Source organism: Ictidomys tridecemlineatus, chromosome 1 (genome assembly GCF_052094955.1).
Source record: "Ictidomys tridecemlineatus isolate mIctTri1 chromosome 1, mIctTri1.hap1, whole genome shotgun sequence".
Lineage (NCBI taxonomy): Eukaryota > Metazoa > Chordata > Mammalia > Rodentia > Sciuridae > Ictidomys > Ictidomys tridecemlineatus.
Genome location: NC_135477.1, coordinates 235,202,625 through 235,225,480, shown reverse-complemented (window position 1 = coordinate 235,225,480; position 22,856 = coordinate 235,202,625).

The following is a 22,856-nucleotide window of genomic DNA, read 5'->3' as shown; positions in this document are numbered from 1 at the left end:
ATTAGAACAAACATGATTACATTTTGATTCTTCCAAAATCTACATATTTTTTGCATGCTTGAGTCTTTGTATGTCTACATACGTCTACATGATTGAGATCTTTATTGTTAATATGTTCTAATTGTTTATGTAACATAAATTAACATTTAATATAATGGTTACTCAGGGACTTCTGGAGTATAGATTAACAGATTTCATCATAGAATTGTAAAATTGTTTTCCTTAGACATTTCAGTTCTATATACATGTTTGTAATAGGGATATTTTACTAATTTTCAGAGTACACCTTTCAAATTAAGTTACATTATACATTCTGCATTGATTGCTGCCTGATATGAATTTTATTTCCAAATTTTCTATTTCATATATTTTAAAATTTTAATATTAACAGCTGTGATTAGAGGCCCCTTTTCTCAGACTTGCTCTTTTTTTTTAACCCTGTTACTTTTTGAAACCATTGGAAACTGTTCACTATAAATGCTTAAAAAACATGTCTATTGGAATTTTAGACATCTAGAATACCCTTTTCAATAACATGGATACATTTCAACCATGTGGTTTATATTTTAATTTTTAACTGCATTTTCTACATTAATGAACTCAGTTTTTATCATATGTTCCTTGAATTTTTCTTTGCAATTGACTCTCTGTGATTTTTTATTATCCCCAATTTCTTTCATTTTTAGATTTAAAGTTAATAATTATTTATTTTTTATATATTATTGCCAATTTGAAATGCAAATTTCCATGCCAAGAATGTCAAAAATTTCCCATATTCTTGATTTTTTGTTTTTAAAAGTAATTAAAGCTTTTGAATTTCCCCTCTAATTTATTCCAGTTTATTCTATCTTTACTTTTCATTACCATTTATTTCCTGATTTTACTTCCACAGGAATTTTTTAAAATCTGTTATTGATTTTATTTTTTTTAAATACATGGCAGCAGTGGAATGCACTACAATTCTTATTACACATATAGAGCACAATTTTTCATATCTGTATATAAAGTATGTTTATGCCAATTTATGCCTTTATACATGTATTATTTTGCATTACAATTCTTAATACACATATATACTACAATTTTTCATATCTCAGTTTGTATATGAAGTATGTTGACATCCAATTCAAATCTTCATACATGTACTATGTATAATGATATCCATCACATTCCACCCTCCTTGCTAATCCCCTGCCCTCTCCCTCTCCCTAAAACCCCTCTGCCTTATCTAGAATTCATCTAATCCTCCCATGCTCTCCCTCCCCACCCCACTATGAGTCAACCTCCTTATATCAGAGAAAACATTCTGCATTGCTCTTTCTATCACATATTCTTTTTTGGTCATTCTTAGAGATACTTATGTCAGCTTTTTATTTGTTTGATTCTATTACATAAAATTACTTCAAGTTGATATTGTATGAAAGTTTTAACAAAAAGGTGATCATTATTATGGTTCAGTAAAGTATTACCTATTGCTACATTCCTGTCACCAAACAAAACAATTAGACTATTTTTACAGTTTTTAGTTTCATAAGTACGCTTGTGTGTATATATGTGTATATGTATACACATACAAACATATTTAATTGTCAGTGTGTGTATGTGTGTGTGTATGTGTATGTAATTTATTGCAAACCACACTTATCACACTAATCATTTTTTAATTTAAAAAAACTGTTTGTGTGTTTTTATTTAGGATGTTAAAAACTATATTTCCAGATGAAATCCCTCCTACTGGAATACATCCAGATTTTTAAATATTTAATAGTGCCATATTCAATAGATAATATCCTAAAAATTATTTAAGACATAATATTATTCATTTGTAAGTACATTAAGATATTTTAATAAGTTATAATATACTTGTATATTCACTAATTATATTCCCCAATATGTGCACTTTCCTCTCCCTATGTGCCCCCTTCTGTTTAATTAAGCAACAGGCAATGTGGCTAGGAACCGTGCCTGTTAGGTATGTCCAATTCAACATATGGTTCTTACCCGTCATTGGAAAACTGACCTCTATGCGTCAGCCTCCTGTCTTAGGTTGATACCACTGCAACCAAATCATACCTGTCACTGACTACCGGTCCAGTATATACCCATACCTGTGGATAGGCCTATGCACCAGTGGGGGGGGGGGAGGTGAGGTTCTTTGCCTCACCTCTGTTGGCCCCCAAATTTGGCCTTGGTGCAGGTGGGGGGGGGTTCTTTGCCTCACCTCAGTTGGCCCCCAAAATTAGACCATCACTAGTAGAAGGGAGAAGGATACAGAAATGCCACGACAACAAGTCAATTGATGACTCCTTAGGAAAAATAGTAACACTGGTGACACATCAGCTAAGATACTCCAGCACTACCATAATTTGCTGTATCAACAAATAGAGCACAATGCATACAAGTGATACATAGTCCAGGCAAGTTTTGTAAGTAGTTCAAAGTGGAGGAGTGTATCAATGTCCATTTCCTCCCAAAGTAAATCAAGTCCTTGATTGAGCATTACTTGTTGAGTTATATTCATTGATGTATCAGTTTATACAGTTTACTGTGATAGCTATCATAGAAGCTGTAGCTTGGTTTTATCTTAGTCTTCACCGGCACTGGGATGGAGATGGGAATTCTGGCCATAATGCTAAAGAGACATTATCCTGAACAGAATTATTAAATATAATGAAAAGGAAAGGTGAAAGTAAACAAACAGATCTGTTAACCACCTTTAAAAACAATCTTTAACAGCTGTTTACCTAATTTAAATTAAACCATTTAAATCACGTGAATAAAAAAAAAATTGGATCCATTTACACATGAGCGCTCCTCATAAATGAAATATGGACATACACACATACAGACATACAACACAAAACAGTGCACACATAACATACAACACATAAGATAATAGTAAATAAAGACCTTGTAGCTATACCTAGGTGAAATCTCCATTGCAATGTTTAAAAACTCCACAGTCAAAAAATAAAACACAGTCAAAAAATAAAACTGATGAGAAAAACATTAACCTAGGTTTGTATGAGCTCAAAAAATAAAATAGAACTTTATGATGTGGGAAAAATGCAATAATAAAATAGATATTGAAAAAGGCACCGTGGTAAATCACTGTCGCAGATGTAAGAATAGCCAAGCTGGAGCTCTGGATATCAGCTGTTATGGATTTGAGTCAAATCATCATCTTTTTCTGTAGAAATTGCTTTAGTTAATCTCTCTGGAATCCAAATTGGCTGCTGTTCTCCCTGTGGAAAAACACAGACAGAGCTCCAACTCCAGACAATAACTGGGTCAGGACGTTTCCATTGTCCTATTAGAATATCTTTCCAAAGTACCTTAGGCTTATGTACATTTTTCGGATACATATGTCTTTCCGCAGCACTAAGTCCTGATGAATCCAAATTTAGGAAGTTTAAAGTAAAAAGGGTTATTTTAAGTTTATCTTTGGGGGATATATACCCCTTTCCAATTCCCTCCTTTTGTTTTAATAAGTACATTTTAATAGTTTGATGAGCTCTTTCAACTATGCCTTGTCCCTGTGGATTGTATGGGATTCCTGTTATATGAGTAATGCCAAATGATGAGCAAAATTGTTTAAAAGAGATAGAAGTGTAACCAGGACCATTGTCCATTTTTAACTGTTTTGGAACGCCCACAGTGGCAAAATTTTGTAAGCAATGAGCTATAACATCTTTAGTTTTTTCTCCTGCATGAAGGGAGCCCATCAAAAATCCGGAAGAAGTATCAACTGTAACATGTAAATATTTTAATTTTCCAAATTCTGGCAAGTGTGTGACGTCCATCTGCCAAATATGGTTAGGTATCAGTCCTCTAGGATTGACTCCAAGATTAACTTGTGGTAAAAATGTCACACAATTTTGACATTGGTTTATTATATGTCTGGCTTCTTCTTTAGTTATTTTAAAACGCTTTTGTAAAGTATTAGCATTGACATGGAACCTTTTATGAAAATTTATAGCTTCTTCTATTGTGGAGAAAACATGTATGTCATGTGTAGATTTATCTGCTAGTTCATTACCCAAACTAAGGGCTCCAGGCAATCCTGTATGTGCCCTGATATGTCCTATAAAGAATGGATTTTTTCTGTTCCAGATTAGACTTTGTATAGCAGAAAACAAAGAGAAAACAGTGGAGGAAGGTGAAATCCTACCAGCATCATCAAGGGATATTATAGCATTAACTACATACTGACTACCAGAAAATAAATTAAATACAGAATCTTTAAACATCATAAAAGCTTGTAATACTGCATTAAGCTCTACCTTTTCAGCTGATTGTTTAGGTACTAAAAATGTAAAAGTTTGATCAGGAGTAACTACTGCTGCTGTACCATTGTTTGACCCATCAGTGAATATATTTGGAGCATTCATGATAGGGGTTTTTCTTGTCATTTTTGGAAAAACTACAGGATGCTTAGACCAAAAAGACAACAAAGGATTAGATGGCAAGTGATTATCAAATGAAACACTAGATTTACACATGATTATTGACCAAGTATTTAACTCATTAGCTAACTCATCAATTTGATTCATAGTATATGGAGTAATAATTTTATTTGGAGAAATCCCAAACACTCCCTTTGCTGCTTTTATTCCTTTGAGTATTAATTGTCCTACAGCCTCAGGATATCTAGTAAGAATAGTGTTAGGAGAATAAGATAAATGTATCCACAATAATGGACCTTCTTGCCAAAATACTCCTGTAGGATTATTTTTTGTTGGTAGTACAATAAATAATAAAGGTAAACTTATATCAATTCTATCCAAATGCATATTTTTCATATATGTTTCAATGATTTTTAATGCCTTTCTTGCTTCAGGCGTTAACATGCGGGGTGAATTTGGATCTGATGGGCTTTTTAGAATATCAAATAAAGGTCCTAACTCTCCTGTTGGTATGCCTAGATAAGGCCTTATCCAATTTATGTCTCCCAATAACTTTTGAAAGTCATTAAGTGATTTGAGTTGATCTACTCGTATTTGAATTTTTGGTGGATGGACCATGGTTGAGGATAATAGAACTCCTAAATAATTAATTGGAAGATTTAATTGTACTTTATCTATTGCTATCTCTAGATTATAATTTTTTAGTAAGTTTGTAAGTGTGGCATAACATTCTAGCAATGTGTTTTTATCTTTATGTGCCAATAACACATCATCCATATAGTGAAATATTTATAGTTCAGGATTTTGATTTCTAAGTGGCGGGATTGCTTTATTAACATAAATTTGACACATAGTCGGACTATTAGCCATCCCCTGAGGAAGTACTTTCCACTCTGATCAGGACCTTCATGATTTGGTGCAGGGATAGTAAATGCAAAATGTGGACTATCCTCGGGATGAATTGGAATTGAAAAGAAACAATCTTTAATATCTATAGCTAAAACATACCAGGTTTTTGGTAAAGCAGACAATTGGGGAATCCCTGATTGAGCACGTCCCATAATAACCATCTCATTATTAATGGCTCTTAAATCTTGTAATAATCTCCATTTACCAGATTTCTTTTTAATGACAAAAATGGGAGTATTATGAGGAGATACGGAAGGTTGTATATGTCCTTCTGCTAATTGCTGTTTGACCAGGTCATGGGCTACTTGTATCTTTTCTTTAGTTAGGGGCCACTGAGGAACCCATACTGGTCTTTCTGATTTCCAAGTAATTTTGATTGTCTCAGTGGCCCTTTTTGAAAACCCAATTCATGTTTATTTATTTCTTGATCTATTTGAATTGGTGCTGTCATACCTTGTTCTTGTTCTCTTAATCTTTTTTCTTTCCTAAAGCCTTGTCTAGCCCTAGTAGTGGACGCATTAGGATTGATGTTATTTGTTAATGTCAATCCTAATTGATCTAGGACATCTCGTCCCCATAAGTTTATGGGAAGATGGTCCAATACATAGGGCTGTATAGTTCCTTCACATCCTTCAGGATCCCTCCAATCTAATACCATAGCACTTCTATGGGGATTTGTTGCCACTCCTAGGCCTCGAAGCATTTGAGTGGCTTGTTGTAATGGCAAATGTTTTGGCCATTCTTGACGAGATATGATGCTGAGATCAGCACCTGTGTCCAGCAGCCCATTAAAGTCATGTCCTTGAATATTTAATTTTAGCTTTGGGCGAGAATCTAAATTTAAAGACAGCATAGCCCAATCTACACCTGTGGAGCCTAATCCCTTGGAACCTCTTTCTACATTACAACTGGAAAGTTTATCATGTAGGCTAGGTATTATTAATAACTGTGCTATTCTATCTCCTGATGAAATTACTGATATACCTCTTGGAGAACTAGCTATAATTTTTATTTCACCCTCATAATCAGGATCAATTACCCCAGGACTTATCATAAGTCCTTTTAGTGTAGAAGAACTTTGTCCCAATAATAAGCCTACTGTTCCCTGGGGAAGAGGTCCTTTTAGTCCTGTGGGAATGATTTGAACTCCCATCTCTGGAGTTAATACTGCTCTGGCAGAGGCACAGATGTCTAACCCTGCGCTCCCTCTAGTTTGTCTGATGAGGGATTTAATGGATAATGCGTCCTGGGCACTACCTTGATGGTGCTGCTGGGTTCCTCCATTGTCCCATATATTTGTGGTTTTGGGCCCCGGGGCATTGGGCCCTCCAATCCGTTTTTTGGCAATGGAGCCTGATACCTTTCTCCACGATATTGTGGGTAAACACTTGGTCCTTGTCCATTTTTTGATAATGGAATACCCTCTATTGTGGTTTGAGAACGGCATTCATTAGCCCAATGTCTCCCTCTATGGCATCTATTCCTTTGATACCTAGCTTTGTTAAACCCTCCTCCTATGGGGCAACTCCTTTTAAAATGTCCTGTTTGATTACAATTATAGCATGTTTTTGGCCTGGCATCTAAAGCCTGTTGTACTGCTGCTAAGACTTGCCCTTGTTCGTTAATGTCTCTACATAATTTAATATATGTGTTTAAATCTTCATGTCTCCATGGTCTAATGACCTCTCTGCAGCAATGATTTGCTTGGTCATAAGCCAGTTGTTTTATAAATGGCATTGCCTGTTCTCTATTTCCAAATATTCTAGAGGCTGTCTGAATAAGCCTATCTACAAATTCAGCGTAAGGTTCATTAGTTCCTTGTATTACCTTAGATAGTTGACCTTGTAAATCCCCTTGCCCCTGTAAAGTTTTCCATGCCCTAACTGCATCTACGGCAATTTGAGCGTATACGCCAGGGTCATATTCAATCTGTTGTCTCTGACCCTCATAAGGTCCCTTTCCTAATAACATTTCTAGATTTCTTTGAGGGTAACCAGCTGCTGCATTTCGCCTAGCTGTCTCCATGCAAAATTCCTCATTGGCAACCTTCCGTAACAAATATTGTCCTCCATTTAGCACAGACCGACACATGTTAGCCCAATCTGTTGGTGTCAAGTCCAAGTTGGTAATAGATTCGACCATACTTATTGTGAAGGGTGCCTGCGGTCCATAGGTTGTTACAGCTTCCTTTAATTGCTTTATTGTTTTGAAATCTAAAGCACGATAAACTCGTTGCCCTTCTGCCCGCTCAAGTACAGGGCATGCTAACTTTTGGGGTCCTGCCTCAGGATTCCGTCCATCAACTATGGGAGTTGAGGGCCGCTCAGCTGCAGGTGGAGCTGTTGGTTGAATTACGCCCTCTGGTGATAGAACGGAGTTAGTAGCAGCCTCCCCACCTGATGGCGGTTTTTCTTCTAAACTTACTTTCTTCAAATCTTCCTTTGTCTGACTAGCTTGAGAGACCTTCTCTTTTGCTTGACCTAATATGTTTTCTACCATAGCCTGGACCTCTAACAATTTACTTAAGTCTTTCGGTTTGTTTTTTACTAGATTCTAATCTACTATAAAGGTAATGTAACCCAATAAGATAGGATAGAACAAAGCCAAAACAGAATGAAACAAAAACGGAGAAGAGAATGGTTATATCAATTTTCTCTTTCTCAGGGCTGAATAACTTCAAACCTTGAGCCAACCATTTTTCCCAGTTCGCCTGAGAAAATTCTAGGGCTAGGGAGCTTGAAATAAAAACAAAATAAATCAAAACAAGAATACCCATTCTGTCGCCTTCCCTTAGGGGCAAGCAATATTACTCACCTCTAAACTTCGGGCGTTCCCTGTCCGGGCCACCAGTTGCCGCAACCCGGCTGGGCACAGAATCACAAGCCACTCAAGCAGGAAATAAAACTTTAGTTTTAAAAAGGCCGCCAATGCCCCGTGCGCGCCCAGCTAGCAAGCTGGTCTACACACGTGTGTGTCTCTACTGGAACCGGGGGCCCGGACCTCCCCCCGAATTTCCGCCTACTATCCTTCCCCAACCAATGGGAACTCTCCGGGAGTCCCGTAACATGAGTCCCATAGCAGGCTGAGGTGAACAGCAGGAGTCCAATTTTCATATGAATGTAAATCTTAACATAATCATATCATCTCAATGGCTAGCTGGCAGTCACCTTAACCAAAGGTGCCATGCATCAATATACTTTGCTGTGGCTCCTAGCACCTATGTTTTGTTTATTCATTGATTTGAATATTCTTCAAATTTGTACTAATTATTTTAAGGGTTAGATTTAATTTTTGTACATCAACAATGAATGTTGATACTACAAGTATTTTTAAATAATTTATGTAAATTGTCTTATTATTTTTTACCTAAATATTCTTCAAAGTGTGTGTTATACTAAGAAACATTTTTAAGATTGAATTAATTTTAAATATTAGAATATAACTTGCTTGATTTATTGCTACTTTAATTAACATGCTGTGGTTCTTACTTTTACTAGTAGGATATTTTCAGTAATAGCTATCATTTTTGTGGACCCATTTTTCTGTATTTTTCTTATATGCTTGACAAAATTAGTCATTAGTATATGTTCATTTTGAAAAAAAACTAAAACTTACATTATTTTTCTCTCTTCTGAGTCACTTTAAATGACAAAATATAAAACTTGAACATTTGAAATACTTTAACATATAAAACTGTCAAATGTTGGTTCTTTAAAAGATTCACTCTACATTCACACTTTAAATTGTTGTATGTAGTAATAATTTATTTTAATGATTTTTATTTTTTAAATATTTTTATTACATTAATTTATTTTTAAGTGGTGCTAAGAATCAAACCCAGTGCCTTGCATGTGCTAGGTGAGTGCTCTACTGCTGAGCCACAAATCCCTCCCCTGATTTTTTATTTTTTGTTACTGGGGATTTAACTCAGAGGTGATTTATTATTAAGTTACATCCCATGTTCTTTTTATTTTATTAATTAATTTTTAAAAATTTTGATTCAAAGTCTTGCTTAGCTGCTGAGCATGTTGTTAAGCTACTAAGGCTAGCTTCAAACTGGTGACCCTCCTGTCTTAGCCTCCAAAGTTGCTGGGATTACAGGTATGCACCATCATGCCAGGTTTATTTTATTGGTTCTTGATAATTTCTATGCTCTAAACACTTTGTAACTTAAAAGTGTTTCCTTAATGTCTACATATTTGTCTAGACTGGTGGAGCATCTGATTCCTAAATATTGTTACAAAAATTAATGTCAATGCCTTGTATTTTTTAATTCTATGTAGTATTTATTACTTCTATGGAGTAGTAAATTCTACTGAGTAAATATTGCTAAGTAAAAGTCTGACTTTTTAAGAAAAATAATATTCTCATTTTTAGGTTTTCTGATTCTTAAAACAGTACTAATCCTGGCTATAAATTTTTGTAAGTAAATGTCTTTTGAGTAACTTTATATGACAACTCTTGTTCTAGGTACTTAAGACAAGCACGGGATAGAGTGGACAATTGTTTTCAATAGATTTATGTTTAATGAAAACAAAACAAGTAAATGGTAAGCATAATTTCATTTAGTGAAGATGATAAAAAAAATGATACATGATTGGCAAACTCATGTTTTAGCAGGTGGAGAGAAAAAGTTTCTCCAGAAGGTAATTGCTGTGAATAAAATGAGAAGAGGAATCCATGCATAAATCAGAAGAATGTGTCGCTAAAAGAAGGAACAAGTGCAAAAGCATTGAGATGAATGTGAGGAAGGGAGAACCGAGTGAGGTAAAGTTAACAAGTTTAACAGGAAACCACATCAAACAGATGGCCCTGTCAAAACTGCACACTATTCCAACAAATCAGATACAGATCCATTTTCTGATTTAGGCAACCTAATCCAGAGATTCTACCCTAAGATCAACATTCAAAATCAGTTTTGGACTTCATCTATATTTGTCCTGTCTGGCACCTTTTTATTATGCTGCCTTATTTTGATAAACATTTCATTCCACTATCATTTCAACAATATTTTTAAGAAGTTTCCCTAAGGCACTTAGCACCCTGAAGCTTTCCCGATAATGCTGGGAGCAGATCAGGCTGTTCTTCCTGGATGTCTCTCAGATTGTCTGAAGCAACTTTCCATAAACATCCAGCACACAGGGGAGGGGTCCTATGTTCCTCTCTATGTGAGCTGTATATTGTCCAACTAGAGATCTATGCTTATCTTCTAGATCTTTTGAGTAAATCAGGCCATTATTACTCAGATCTCACCTCTTTTTCTCTCAGATTTCTGTGAGTTCCATACATCCTTTCTGGTTTTGTGGTATCCACTTTACCTAAAACTTATCTAAAATATTTTTGTTTGTTGAGTAGATGCATCCAATTTTTGTTTTTATATAAAAAATCTGATGTTTTTATTTTGGACTTTAAAATTTCATGTTCTATTTAATTTGTCTAGCCTTTCTTTTAAGATGTTAAATTTTCTGTCAAGGGTTTCTCTTTCTTGTGTCACACTAGTTATTCTATCTTTTCACATTTATTTTTTTCTACCATAAATGTCCTAATAGGACATTTGATTTTTAATTTTTTAACATTTTTTTCTTTGAAGAAATTATCTTTATTATGCACTTAATATTTGAAATAACTTCATAGATTTGTTGTCTGTGATTTCAACTTCAAAACACTTTTACTTTCTACAAGTTTTGTATGATACAATATATCACCTTCCAAATTCTGAGTCCTTTTCATAAATTGTGGTAGGTAAGGATCAACACTTTGACCAAAATGTCCTGATCTGGTACTTTCTACTTTGGTCTTGTTTTAAATATTTATGGATGGACTCTTAACCTGTGTATGATTTGGTCATTTGTGCAGAAACAAAAGTCCTTTACAATTTAAAAGACAAACTCACACTCTGTGAATCCTAGCTGAGAAACATAGCAGAAAACAACACTGCAATGTAATATCCAAAACTTCTATATAGAGGAAGGTTATACAATAAGGTAGGCTTTATATCTGCCCAGTTCAACAATGCTCATACCCAGTTTAAAAGATCTATAGTTGAAACCCTGTCTGTATATAAGGAGTTACTCCCCTACATGAAAACTACCCACTTCTTTTAAGAAGACAAATCTACCACTATATGGAACGCTTCAAAATTTATTAAAGAACTTTCTTAAAGATTAAGACCTAAAACCTACCTCTGGTCAATAAAAGTGAGGTTAATGTAGGTACTAATTTTTTACCTCCTTTTTCTTAAGATTCCTGGACTCCTCTCTGGCTCAAGTATAGGAATGGCTGTGTACTAAGCAGTGATGGCACACAGAATAAGATCAAAATATCATACTTTAAATCTTTATAACTTTTTGGTTATATATGAACACAATATGAATATGAACACAAATCTTTATTTTATTTATTTACTTTGTAATATTTATTTATTTTTTAATTGTAGTTGGACACAATGCCTTTATTTATTTATTTTTATGTGGTGCTAAGGATCAAACCCAGAGCCTCATACATGCTAGCCAAGTGCTCTACCATTAAGCTACAGGTCCAGACTCTAAATCATTTTTTTTTAAAGACAGGTTAGAATATATGTTTAGAAGAGAGGACCAATGAGCCATACCAACGTGACTTCTTATCAGTCCTAACTTTCAGATACCATGGGCACTTTCACTTTCTATGTGGTTATCTTAGCTTTCTTGGTCTAATTTAATCTTCAAATTTGTCAATATTTTTTTCTTTGTTTTGAAGAAAAGAAATCCTTTCCTTTTACTTAAGGAGACCAAATCAATCATTCTTTTTTCTATCCTGAATATCCACTCCTCATCATGTTTTTCTTGTTTCTTTCTTCTGAATTCAATGTTTGTTTTTTTCCTCTTGTTTTATAGATTCATTACACATTTTAATTCTAATGTTGGACCTATTTTTATAAAGCTTTGATTAGATTTTCTTTTTTATAGCTTTATGTATAATTCATATTTTGTATAACCTCAAATACTCATAGCACTTATTGTCTATAATATTCTTTATTATTTTGAAATAATATATTGAAATATACATTTGAATGTTTGTTTGTTTTTGCAGTACTGGGATTGACTTTAGAGATGATTTACCACTTAGCTAGATCCCTGTCCCTTCTTATTTTTTATTTTTTTTATTTTTATATTGAGACAAGCTCTCACTAAGTTGCCCAAGGTGGCCTAGAAGTTGTAACCTTTTGCCTTAGCCTCTCAACTAGCTAGGATTACAAGTATGTATCTCCATATTTATCTCCATTGTAGATTTATTCATTTTCTTTTCTTATTATTATTTAGAATGTCTATATATTCAATTTTTATTATTTCCTTTTTAAAATTTTGTTAGTGTCATATATACCTACTTCTCTTATTTCCTCCAAATCATGTGAATGCTATCTTATTATGTTTGTTTGTGAACATGTATTTCAAGGCAAGATGATACTAATTCTGAGTATAGTTTGGTGGTTCAGCTACCTTAGAGAGCTAGTACGCTAAAAGGTAAAATATTGGTGCTTATGTGCAAAGCCCTCCCTCAAAACCAATCTATTAATTAATTCAATAAATAGCTATTAAATGATTCCTTGTTTTATGTACTCTTATGTGTTGGAGAAGAACACTGAGACAAAACAAACAAAACGTGAATTCTCCTTAGAAGATATAAAAATGATACAAAAATGACATCAAATATATTAAATCTTGGTGATGAGTGATGTTAAGAAAATTAAGCAGAAGGAATATATGTTTGTAGCAGATTGCACTTTTCAAAGATATCCACAAGTATATCACCCATCCTACATGCTATTTTACAAAGTGATGCCTCTTCCTGACATTAAAAAGGTGGTATCTAGGCCACATTGGTTTGAATTTTGGTGCACTGAAGACAATTCTAACCCAAAGGATGCAGTTTGCAATGACAGTATGTAGTTCTACAGGTGAGTTTACCATAAAGTTTTCACTTTGTCCACTGGTACACCAGATTCTTGTGCTCTGTGCTTCCCCAGAAGAAGTCTAATTATCCTAAAATTTCTGTATGAAGAGCGCGTTCCAAGAAGTAACCTAATTTTAACTGAAGATCCAGGGTGAGGTTCCAGTTAAAGGCCAGACATGTGATTGAAGACACCACCAAATAATTCCCCACCTAGTCATCATCATACCTATCAGTAAACCATTCCTGTGTTTACCTTTTCAAATTTCTGACCCACAGGATCTGTTTTCTTGATAGAATACTGTTTTCATTTCAGTATGATTTGGGACAATTTTTCACAATAATAACTAGAAATTGTGATCTAACAGTTTAGATGGGATAACGACGGAAGGGTGACATCTATACAAGTTTGAGTTGCCTATTTGATATGCATGTTGTTTTTATCAGCAAAGAGGATGTTTGACCTAAAATCTAGTCTCCAAATTACTTTAGTTCTTAATGGGATATTATTTTTCCCCATATTTATTACCAAAATTATATTTGAACACTGAGGTACAAACACTCCACAATAAATTCAAATACTATTCTCTTTAGACTGAATTCAATTTAATTGTTGTCATAATTAAAATATAAAAAATTAAACTTTGAAAACAATGAGCTAGTGAATTATAAATGGTTTGGGAATTATTATAATCTTACTATCCACTCCCCAGCCCACCCTTGAGGTGCACAAATCATATTTTGTTTATAAATAACCACAAAGTGTGTCTTGAAGTCAGATTTTGTTTGTTCTGTTTATTATGCATATCATCATGTGAAATAAAACCTGCATGACTGAGATTATGTTTATGAGCATCACTGATTTTGTGACTGTGACGAAACATGTATAAGCAAATAAATATTTTTATGCTATGTGTGTTCTCATTGAGTAATTCATAAGTCAAAAATAGAAAACAAATTAAAGAAGACATATAACCTGAAATGTTTATATGACACAACAAATGTTATCATAAGCAAATTTTTAAGACTTCCCATATTAAACATAATAGATTACATATCAAGTGAATAAAAATTTGAATAATTGTGTTATTCTCTAATTAGCATGATAATATTAATGTTTCTAGGTGTCAGGTTTACATGTATGAATAATGTGTTTTCCATTTTTAGCGTATTATATGTCATATTAAAGTGTTTTTATTTTTTTGCAACAATAGCATAATATGATAGATTTACTCTGCTTGGTACTATTTAGTGGATGTCTCTGAGGCGTAGTTTAAAGATGTGCTGTGTGCAATAGATGTATAAATGATTTGTTTACATTAATCTATATAAATGATTTGTTTGCTTAATGTCTTGGAAATTATTTGATGTATTATGGTTGCTGATGCTGTTCTCATCGGATTACTACAATAAACAAGATCTGTATCTAATTTAGTCATGCAACTTCTCTAAACCAAATGCAGGTATTTTTATATCCATTTTTTATGTTAATAGCATATCAACTTCATATCAATATATCATTTTTATATTACTTCAATTCTACCTTATTAAAATTATTTTTTCACAAATAAGCAGTGTTATTAACAAGAAAAATAGGACATAATATGAGAAATATCTATGCATAACTTACCAAGATACAGGAAAAGTTAATAGCCTTTTAATATATTTACATTAGACTCATCACTTTTAAAATATAAAATATTGTAAATGAACTTGTGCATTCACTGATCCTTCACTGAGACATCACACTAGTGTTCATATTTATACAGTGGATTAATATTATATTTTTATTACTTATGTTTATATTCATATAAAATACATATATATTTGCTTTAATGGATATGTACATGTAATTTTTTTCCAATTTAGTGTTTTTACTAATTTTTTTTGTTCCAGCTTGATTTATATTCTTTGATAAAGGTTATATACATCATTGAATTTATTTTTCAATATCACCTGACCCACAGTGTATTTACTGACTGTATCTAGAACTATATTCGTTCCATCTTATGATATGAGATCTTTCACATTTATCAACTGAATTAGTTATGTATCAATGTATAATAATTTTCCCTCAAGATTTAAGCTGTTTGAAAGAATAAATATTCTACCATTTTCTCAAGGTGAGAAATTCAGTCATTGCTCAGCTGGTCCTAGGTCTTCTGAATCCTACAATCAACTGAAGGATCAATTGAGGGTGCCTCTGCCCCAAAGCTCTCCCATATAGTTTTTGATGGGAAGTGCTACCTTTCAGGAATATTGAACTAAGGGACCATATTCCTCCCAGGTTATTGCTGCATAAAGAGCCTCAGTTTTCTTCTCATGGCACCTCACAAAACAACAGACTTCATCAAAATAAGCAAGGCAGAACTCAAAGGGGGGGGGTCAAGCTTTGTAATGTAATGTCAGAAGTGACATCTTGTGATTTTTGCTATATAGTCCACATGTATATGAGAGGCTAGTGACTAGATAAGCTTATATTCAGGAACCTGCTATCAACCCAGTTTACATTTTAAATATGAACAAAGTCTCTCTAGTCCTTTTCCTGAGTATTTAGTAGCAGATTCACATGCACAGAAGCTACAATCAATAACTTATGGACAATAAAACTTTCTTGGAAAACAACACACATTACTACTTCTTATATTTGATTTGTTAGTTATGAAAATTGCCAAAACTGATGTTAAAAGGGCTAGAAAATGTATACTACACAGAAAATAAACAAAATATTTACTAGTATTCCTAATGATTATTACAAAATTGCTTTTGAAAATAGACAAAATAATGTTTGAGAAGGTTTCTAAATCTTTGACACATACTCAGAAGAACATTCCAAAATAATCTAATATAATGGCTAATATTCATCTATCATCTATATATCTATATGGAGAAGTCTAAATATTTATGGATGTTTCATTTTTATACTATAGTTACCTATCATACTGAGTTACATTCATCTAAACAGCATGGTATTGTCATAAAAAAAAACAATTTAACAGAATAGAAAGCCCAGAAATAATTCCACACATTTACAATCAATTATAAATGATTGTTGACAAAGAGGCTAAGAAGATACAAAGAAAAAGGACAGTCTATTCGAATAAATAGTGCTGAGAAAACTATAAATCTACCCACATAAGAGTAAAATGAGATCCTTATTTCTTACCAGTTAAAAATATTAATTCAAATGGATTAACAACATAGATGCCAAACCTAAAATAATGGAAACAGTAGAAAACATATGAGCTTGTCCCAGGACAGTGGCCAGGGTGATGATATTGTTTTTGGACATGACACAAAAATACACATAAAACAAAAACAAACCTGACACAAGGAAATATATCAAACTAGAAAGCTTCTGTACAGAAAATTAAACAATAGCAGAAAAAAGAGAAAGTGTTGTAAACTATGCATTTGAAAAAGTGTAAATACTGAAAATATATAAGGAACTTCAAAACTCCATAGAAAGAAAACAAACAACCAGTTAAAAATGGCTAAATATCTGAAAAAAGTTTTTCTCAAAAGAAAACATAAAATATGGTACTGATTTTTTTTGCATAACACGTTCTATGTGCAAAAGCTACGTGTCAACTAAAAGCATTCAAAAAGCAATTATGCCATAAAAATATGATGCAGGCATATGTAATTAGAGCAGACTCTATATATATGTTTATTTTAGTGTGGAATGATGCATATGTAGAAATCTTTCTACACTTAATTATATACTGAAAGGGTTTTGTCATTTTTTTAAATGTTCAATTATTTAGTAAAATTTTTACCATATTGAATTTATCTGATATCATTTTTCTTGATATTTGAGCTATTGGGAATATTTAGTTATGTAATAGCAAAGTTAATGAAGCTTTACACAAAAATAGAAATCTATTAGGCTACACTAATATGTCTTTCAGTTCAAATTAAAAATTTACTGTCAAAACCAATGACATATATTTGCTGGATGAAATACCAACATTTTTGTACTTGATGATTTTAAGGACTACACTGATATTTTAAATTTTGCTAAAGAATGAATACAAATATAGAATGAATCTCTGAAAATATGTGCAAAACTAGATTTATATATTAGTAAAGTACTTATTTGCTCCTTCCCAAGTATGTAGTCATTATAGAACATAAAATACTTAAACTTCAATTTGCAAATAAGGTAATCCTTTTTTAAAAGTTTCATTCCTTTTTAATAAATTGGACTTTTGTTTTAAAAAATAATTTATATTCACTGTAGCATGAATATTTAACCTGAATATTCTGCCATGATTCTAGAAATATTTGTAACACTATTTAAAATCTTGCATCTATTCGTACTGAGGCTCTTTGTTTTGCCATGGAGTATATGTGACCTCAATATATATGATAAAAACTTTTGATCATTTTTTCTTTTCATCCCAGAAACTCTGTAATAATGTGAACATATCACATGCTATTTTATCTGTAAATCAGAGACAGGAAGCATGCTCATCAAAGAAACCAGTAGTGGTCTTCTGTAAGGTTACTTTATTGCTTATTGAATTCTATCTTACCTACATGTTGTAGACATTTGAAGGCATACTTGCAACTATGTAATATTGGTATTTATATAAAGTCAAGTTTGTATTTTAGTACATGAATTAAGTATTGTTTTGGAAATCCATGTCATCTGTTGAAATATATGTGGGGAAATTAGTTTGGTGATATAAAGACCAATGGATTTTCATTCAAATACAATGAACTTGAAGCATACATAGCTATTTTAACCAAAATCCTTTAGGTATTACTTTTAGTTAAGGACATAAGAACATTGTAGCTGATAAGTAGAACACAATGTAGAAAGATATAGAAGTTTTATTTTAAATTATAAATTAGAACAAATGTTTGTGCTGAAGCATTGGAATGTACTGGAATCTGTACTTTTAAAAAGTCTCCAAAATTAAGTTTATTCTAATTATTTATATACAAAAATTTATTTCACACAATTTAGCTTCTTCTAATTTGCTTTAGAAAATCAACACAACTAGGCCCAACTAACAAAATCTCAACTAGAACCAGAATTTTTTCTTTAACAAACCATGTATTTCAGTTTTAACTTTGAAATTATTGTTTTTCTTTTAAATCATATCTCCATGTTCAATTACTATGTTTAATATTTTTCTACTAAAGTATAATGAATTTTCATGTATGTATTTTGTAAGGCAAGAAGCTTCTAATAGTGAAATGCGGTAAATCCTTCAAGAAAAGTAAGAGAGAAGTGATTGCAGTATGGGTAGAAGGTGAATCAAGTTATAGAGGATGGAATAATATTGGGTACTGTGACAGACACTAGCCTCAGTATCTATTGTATGGATAAGTGAACAGAGCAGTGTACTAGGAAATAGAAGGAAAGTCAAATATGATGAGTCTGGGAAAGTGATTTGCATAAGTTCTGAATATCCTCAAGAGCACAGCTTCATGGAAACATGAAACATTTCAAATAATCACAAATATTACGGGTTTTTGTAACTTTAAGATTCTCTATCTATCTCTATGTATATATATATATATATATATGTGTGTGTGTGTGTGTGTGTGTGTGCGCGTGTGCATATACATATACACATATATATATGCACACACACAAATACATTGAGTTAATTAACACACTCATGATCTCTCTTATATGTGATATCTGGAGAAATTGAACTCATAAAAACGGAGAGTACTATGTTAGTTTCTCAGGCTGGAGATAGAATTGATGTTGGTCAAATAATTTAAAAACTTCAATTACATAGTAGGAATAAATTCAATGTATCCATTATAAAACATGGTGACCATAGTTAATAACAACATGTTGCATTCTTGAAAATTGTTGAGAGTAGATTTCAAGTTTTCTAAACTTGAGTAGTTATAATTAAATCTGCGGTAATAAGTGCTTCAGGCAGAATGATAATGATGAGGTTATATAAAATGTGTTGATTTTAATTAAACCCAGAGTAATCTCCAAACTGTTTGTGTAAATTATATTTTTATCAGACTGAGCTACCTGGAATAAAAGCTAAATTGCTTTTCTATATTTTACTTCTGGGCCCAACATTTTCTATCCAGGAAGCAGATTACCAAGCAGAATATCCTCTGCAATGCATTCATGAGAAGTGGCCATGGAGAATGGTTTCAAAGGATAGACATCCTGGAGGTGGATCCATGAGTTATAAGAAAGTATTGAAGCTGGGTACATTGGCACACACCTGTAATCCCAGTGTCTTGGGAGGCTGAGTCAGGAGGATTGCTAGTTCAAAGCCAGCCTCAGTAACAGAGAAGTGCTAAGCAACTCCATGAGACCCTATCTCTAAATAAAATACAAAATAGGGCTGGCAATGTGGATCAGTGGTCAAGTGCCCCTGAGTTCAATCCCTCAAAAAAACAAAAAGAAAGTGTTTAACAGCTGAGTCATTTCATTCTAAAATCCTTCTACTCCACTTATTTATAAGACACTATCTTATGATTTTTCATTTGAATGGCTACTTCCCAGTGTGATTTACATTATTGTCTAACTCTTGAGATTCCAGGTTCACCAACATTAAATTCTTGCACTATGGAGACCTTCTCTGACTTAGGCACTTTAAGCTTTAGTTCATTATATACAAATGAAATTGCATTTCAAATTAAAAATAGTTCCCATGCAAACCACGTGCAAGTGCAAACTCATTTGAATACCTAAAAAGGAGCCTGATTTCTACAATCACAAAATTAAATTTAATGTCTCTTCTCTTTCCAACACACACATATACATGCACACATGAGCACACATGCACACACACCCCCAAACACACATACACACATACCCACAAATTATGCACAATCATACCCCCCAAATTAAAATTATATGGGTACTTTGCATACACAGATATATATGCACATTAAAATACAAATATTTACTATTTCTTTACATAGTTTTTATTTGATTAAACAGCAAATCTGTGAACAGGCAGTAACAATTTTATCTTGAAATATTTTAATTAGTGTTAAGAACTGATGGGTTACAGTTAACCTTAGTGGAATTGCAGCAGAACAAATGGAAGTTTAATGTCAGTAAGTAAAGAAAATGCATACAAGTGGAAAGATGGACAAAAATGAAGAGAAACAAAACAAAGAAAAAACTATTTTCTAAGAAGATTGGTAGACATTGAAGTATATATGTTTTAAAAGGTATTAAATTCATTATTTTACAATCAAGAAAACAATAATTCTGTTATTGTTTTCTTGATTGTAAAATATTTTATTATATTATATTCTATCTAATATAAACATAATGGTTAAATGAATAAAATGAGATTTCTGAGACTTTATAAGGGAAGCAGTTATTCATAAGATTAATTCTGAGAAAAAATTAATTGCACTCTCATAGTTGAACAATATTTACATTAGGAAACAAGTAAGATTATACATAATTAATATATTATATAACTCAATATGGACATTATATATATGTAAAGATAATATATTTCTAAAATTTAAGCTGATAAACTTATGATTTTGAATATATAGACATATTCAGTTAAAATATTTATTTAGTAGATTAAAATATTAAGTCAACAGAATTATAGCTACTGCTTTAATACAGAATAATTTTTAAATGAAAATGTTAAAGTAAAAGATAATTTTGAGTATTTTTTTATCTCTTTGAATCTACAGATTAATTGGCTTTTTAAGTTTATCTTTTACTAATTTTAATGGTTGATATTTCAAATAGACCATAAAATTATAAATTAATTTTCACATAGTATTTCCTGACATACCATATCAAATAGGGCAAAAGTTAATTAAACATAAAATTTTGATAATGTAAAGTCAGTCACCAGGTTATTTTAAAGCCCTACTTATCTCTTTTTTTGATCCTTCTATTTTTATAAAAGAGAATTATAGAGGCTTCTAAAATTATGAAAAGGAAAATATTAACCGGTGAAAAGAGAAAACTTTTGACTCATTCAGGCAAATATTCCTGTTGTAATTAATCTTGATCTTTGAGCCACTTATCAAACAGCTAAATGTGAGCACATCAAGGATTTCCATTTTGATGGATACTTTAGAGTACAACATTTCTTCAGACAGATTAAAGTGTTATCTTTTAAAATAATTTGTATCATAGGTATCCAAAGAACACATCGACATGATCATATCAATAGACTCAACAAAAAAGCATTTCATGAAACCCAATACATATTCATGATAATGAATCTCAGTAAACTAAGAATAAAGGGGAACATCTTCAACTTGATAAGTGACATCTTTAAAAAGCTAATGCTAAAATCATTTAAATAGCCATAAACCTAAAGCTTTTTTTGTTATGTGTGAGGCATTGGCTTTTATCTCAGCACTGTATTTAAAATATAAAATAGAATAAAGTTATCACATCCATCTACAACTAAGAAAACAATTTTAAAAAATAGGATATTCCCTTTTATGCTCTCCAACATTATATTGGAAGTCCTATTAGTACAACAAGAGAAGATGAAGAGATTAAATCTGGACTGGGAAGAAAGAAACAGAAAAGGAAATCTTTGTTCACAAAGGATATGATTATCTACGTTTAATAAATTGGACCTCGTAATTATAGTAATTTATAGTAATTTTGCAGGATACAAGGCTTATGTACAAAAGTCAATTGATTTATTTTATGCTAGTGACAAACCAGTGAAATATGAATCAAAAAACACAACACCGCTTACTTTAGCACCCCAAAAAGGAAATTACTAGGTACAAATTGAGCAAAGCATGTGTAAGATACAGATGAGAAAATATAACAAAATTCTAATGAATAAAAGCAAAACAGAACTAAATAAATCAAAAGATGGTTCATGTTTCAGAATTGAAATCCTCAATATTTTCAACACATCAGTTCTCCATCTACTTGATCTATTGATCTGATGTAATTTCAGTCAAAATTTCAACAAGGTATTCTTTGATATCAGACTTATTTTAAAGTTGAAATGGAGATGTCAATTATCTTATATAGCCAAGAGAGCATTGGAGAAAACCCATTTGGGAGATAACAATACAAAACTTCAAAACTTACTTATAAAGCTTTAGTAATTGTGACAATCTGGTATTAATCAATAGATATATGATACAGAACAGTGAATGAAGAAACAGATCCACACATAAATTCAGAACTAATATGAAAAAGAGCTGAATTAATACAATGGACAGAGATAATCTTTTCAACAAATGTTTCTGGAACAATTGGACATCAACATGTAAAAACAGTGAGTCTAAAACCTGAGCTTTCATGAAAACTAACTGAAAAATGATCATGGATCTAAATATAAAACACAAAACTACAAATCTTCCTGGTGGTAAAAAGAGAAAATTTATGCAACTCCATGTGAGTATGACAATGACTTTTAGATGAAACAGCAAAGTCATGATACATAAAGAAATAATGAGTTAAACCTCATTAAACTTAAACCTTCTCTGAAAAAGAGTTAAGAGAATGAGAAAACAGGATATGCACTAAGGGATTTCTAAAGATAGGATTGCTAAAGTTCTTTAGGATATTTTTTTCAAAAAAACTCACAAAAAAACCTGAATTCTTAACAATAATAAAAAAGAAATCTAATAAAAAAATCAGAAAAAAATTGTGAA